Source organism: Octodon degus, unplaced genomic scaffold (assembly GCF_000260255.1).
Source record: "Octodon degus isolate 3935 unplaced genomic scaffold, OctDeg1.0 scaffold00018, whole genome shotgun sequence".
In the NCBI taxonomy this organism is placed as follows: Eukaryota; Metazoa; Chordata; class Mammalia; order Rodentia; family Octodontidae; genus Octodon; species Octodon degus.
In genome coordinates this window covers 19,494,301-19,499,015 of record NW_004524594.1, presented here as the reverse complement: position 1 = coordinate 19,499,015, position 4,715 = coordinate 19,494,301, and positions in this window count along the sequence as shown.

Below are 4,715 nucleotides of genomic sequence, written 5' to 3'. Positions count from 1 at the left end.
CACACACACACACACACACACACACACACACACAATAAATAAACATAAATAAAAAAAATAAAAAAATAAAAGATTCTGTAACTTTTCTCTGTAGATGACCAACTTGATTGCTAATAAATCCCCTTGCACAGCTACGTGATACCTATCCTCGCATTGATTTTGTTCCTCGCAGAATCCTAACCTGTATACCTTGCTTACTCAGGATGGTGACCACCAGCTTGTGCCTGCTGGCCAGTTAGAGATCTTCTCTGTGATGTGTGTGTGTTTGAATTCTTCATCCATGTTTTTGTTGGGTTGTCTACAGGGTGGAGCTGAATGCTGCCAAGGAGCAGCCCTGGCAGACCACAGTCTCAGGGGCTGGGGAGGAGAAGTGGGGAGAAGAGGTGAGCCTAAGGGCATCTGACTTATTCTGGAGGCCCTTGAGAGGACGACCCTGGGGTTGGGAGCTGCTCTGGGACTGAATGGTGGCTGCCCCAGTCCACACGCTGAAGCCCTCGCCCCAGTGACTAAGACTGGCCTCATTTGGAGACAGTTCTTTATGAAGGTAAATGGGTTACAGTGAGATCCTGCTGTGGGTCTTTATTCACTAGGTAGGGTTCAGGGACAAGATTGCACTGAGGAAAAACAGTATGAGGACACAGGGACACGTGAATATAGAGGTCCCAGAAAATACCAACCTGGTGACACCTGATTCTGCATTTCTAGCCCCTGGAGCTGGAGACAGGAAGTGTCATTGATGTGGCCGCCCTTCTGTGGGCAGGGACCAGGTGATAGAAAACCTAGAGGACAGTGGGAGAAGAAGGGGCATGTGTGTCCCTGCAGGTGACCTGCATGAGCAGTGCCATGGGGCGTGGGAGCAGGTGCCTCTTCCCACAGGGGCAGCCATGCACGCAGGACCCAGTGTGATGTGAGGCTGACTGTGGGCCAGGGCTGCGGCCAGGGGGCTCTTCCTGGAGTCCGCGGCATAGCAAGGCGCAGGGCCTGCTCCTGTTATGGTGGAGGGAGCTCCTCAAACACGGTGCACTGGTGCTTAATGAGAGAGAACATTTCTCTCTTGCAGGAGGGACCCATCATCCCTACCACAGAATTTCAGTCGCTCACACCACAGCACAGTCTGTGATCTGTCCCTCAGCCACCTTTCATCAATTTACTGATTTGTCAACATGGAGAAGCTGTGAGAGTCCTTGGTGTGGAGAGGAGCTTTCAAGGGGTGACTTGCCAGTTTGGGGGACCCTCAGTGGGTCCCCAGCTTTTAGCCCCCAGTAAGGAAGGACCTGGCATCAAGCTCTGGGCTATCTGCTACTGCGACCGCAATTCAGAGGCCCTCGGCTCTGGGATCACTACTGTCCCTATGTAAGGAAACGGAGGTTCCTTACATGTACCCTGACCAGGTCCACCCGGCTGCTCCCTTGGGCCCGTGCCAAGGCTTACAATGCCGTCGACAGTCCTGGGCTTTTCCTAGTGCAGCTCTGTTCCCACAAGGAGAAAAGGCAGAGGCACAGCCTTGACCAGACACCAGCTGTGCGGCAGCCAGGTCAGCCCTCAGCGCGGCTCCTCCACGCCTTGCATCTTGGGGACTTCTGTTTGGGGTGCCTGCTTGGGAACTGCCTAAGTCTTGCTCCTACAGCCAACTTGTTGGGGACATCAGGTGGCCTAAAGAGCTGAATGCCATGGGCAGAACCCAGTGCCCACAGCTCCCATTTACTCCCTCTTCCTCCCTCCCTGGCCAAATCTGCCCATGCAGGAGGTGAGTGGGCTGAATGGTTCACCCCCAAAGACGCCCATGTCCTAATTCCCAGACCCTGTAACTAGGACCTTACTGGAGAAAAGGACCTTCCCAGGTGTGATTAATTTACGAAGTTTGAAATAAGATCACCTTCGATTAGCCACATGGGATCTAAATTCAATGGCAAGCATCCTTAGAGGAGGAGTGTGGACAGCTTATACCCAGAAAAGAAGGCCAGGAACACCAGAGCAGTACCAAGCAGTGCTTGGGGCTCCCAGAAGCTAGAAGGCATGAAGGAACTTTGGTCTTGGAGTCCGCCTTTGGGACTCTGAAGAAACAAATCCCTGCTGGCCTGAGCCAGTGAGTACTCCTTTGCTGCAGCAGCTCTAGGGAGCTGGGGTTAGCCAGGCACTGGGATGGCCTATGGGGTCCCCTCTGGGCTCAGTTTGGGACAACCTGCTGACCAGTGGCTACCTCAACAGGTGGCTTTCTTCCAGAAGCATTGAGTATGTCCGGGCCCAAAGAATCCCAACATTGGCGACTCAGATGATCATCCTGAAAAACATCATCCCAACAGGGTCCTAGCAAATCCCACCTTATCCCCAGGTTGAGGATGGCCCGGGATGGCCCTTGGCATTCATTCCTTCATTGAATGTGCAGTTCACACCATGCTCCCTTCAGTGGAGACCTCCGTCAGCTCATTTTTATAGATGAGGCTACAGGGTGCAGAGCGAAAGGCTCCAAGTCTGCGTATTGTGTCCCCTTTGTAGTTACCACAACCCACAGGTGGCCCACACTGAGCCACCTGCAGTGGTCTAAATCTTCTCTGATCACGTGGCCTGGGAAGGATCCCAGAGCAGATCTCTAGAGGACTCTTGCGAAAGGGACTGATCAGGAAGTGACCTGCGGCAGATCAAGGAGGTGGCAGGGAAGTTAGGAGAGGGAACTGGGAAACCAGAAGGGGACCGTGTTAAGCAGGGAAATTGGTCTGTGTCATACAGGAAGCTGGAAGGCACATGGCCCAATCAAGAGGGGTGGCTTGCCCACCCTCTGGCTGCTAGGGACCAAGAGTTTGTGTCTATTTTTCCCAGTTCCATTTGGGGTTTGGGGGTGATTAGCTCATGAAAGTGAAGCCTTCCTGCATGAAATTTGTGCCCGTACAAAAGGGTATCCCAGAAAGTTCTCTTTTTCTTCCCTTCCTCCCTGTCACTCTGCCTCTGTCTCTGTCTCTCTGTCTCTCTGTCCCTCTCTGGGACACAGAGGAAGTGGCTGTCCCAGCTGGGAGGAGGCCCTCTCCAGATCTGGCCATGCCAGCCCAGACCTTCCGCCCTACAATGACATGAGCAGCACATTCTATTGATGCTGTACCCCAATCTAGTAGCCTTTGGTGCCACAGCCCAAGCTGACCATGACAGAGTACCTGATGCCATGAGCCAAGGGTGGCCGTCTGGCAGGAGACCTGGAGTAGCTGCTATGCATCGCAGAGCAGAGCTCCAGTGTGCAGGGTCAGAACACTCTGGGCAATGACTCCAGCCCTCGCACATCACACAGCTTCCCACTGTCTGCAGCACCCTGAGAGAGGGGCTGCTTCTGAGGTTGGGCAGTGAGTGTCAGCCAGGCCACACAGGGACCCACTCAGCACAGGATCAGCACTCACTGCCAAGGTCACTGAATGGAGAACAGCACCTGCTGTCTTGGTGGGCACATACAAGTATCCCAGCCCTTGCTGTCCCAAGAAGGGGGACAAGTGGAACACTGACAATGGCAGTTTCCCTGGGTTCTGTATCTGGCCAGCAGCCAGGTGTCCTGCTTCCCCTGTCCCCACAGCTCGGAATCCAGGGCTTGGGGCCTCTGATCACACAGGCTGGGGCTCGTGGGGCCCTGCTCACCAGGAGGGGCCAGGCAGGGGCAGATGGGCTGAGGCTGCAGGAGGGCCCAGGAAGCCAAGCCCGCCTCAGGACCCCAGGAATGCAGGCCCCACTGCCGGCAGTGGCCTCTCGCCAACGTCGCTGCACAGAGCAAGCCTGTGATCTGTTTCCAGCCCAGGAAGGCGCAAACAGCAATTTCCGGCTCCCTGAGGGGCCTCCTCACCCCAAGCTGCTCAGCCAAAGCCACGGCCAAGCAGCGTGGCCCCTGGGTAGGAGCACAGCGAGCACTAAGGCCTTGGGGAGGGAGCGGAGCAGCAGGTGGCTCATTCATGCCTTCATTCCCTAGTTCCTCTGCACATCATCAGCAAACATGCAGAGCACCGGCCAGGTCCTCCCTAGAGCCCATATCAGCATGGTATCTGCCAGGGAGGCCCGAGTGGTCAGGTGAGCCTCCACAGCTTGTGCCAAAGCGGTATATCCAGGGCATCTTCTCCCAGGGGCCCTCTGGCCTGGGGATAGAGGGTTCCCAAATACTTCTTGGAGAAAGATCAAGTTGAAAAGCGGTGGAAGAAGGGCCAGCGAAATAACTCAGCGGACTGAGCGCCTGCTTAGGCAAGTGCAGGGACCAGGGTTTGATCTCTGGCACCACATGTTGCAACAGACCCACCCCTAGGTGCACTGAGCCAGTCACTGAGACTGAGCATGTTAGTGCACACTTATAATCCCAGTGCTGAGGAGACTGAAAACAGGAGGATAGCTATGAGTCCGAGCTGCATAGTGAGACCCAGTAGTCACTGAGGAGGGAAAGGGAAGCTCCAGAAGGAGGGGTTGAATCCTTCTCCTCTATTCAGGTGAGGCCACTAGAATGGGCCCTGACCCAGACTGGCAGCATCCTGATAAAAGGAGGAGATCAGATCCTGGACATACACAGAGGACCGTGGAAGACACCGGGCCTTGACACCATCTGCAAACAGGAGAGAGGCCAGCGGTGACACCTGGATCTTGGACTTCAGCTTCTAGGAGGCAGGACAGTGACCATTATGGTGCTTTTCAGGGTTGTCCCTAACTGGTGAATACCACAGGGGTTCTAAATATTCACATGAGCAGGGGCTGGCGTGCAG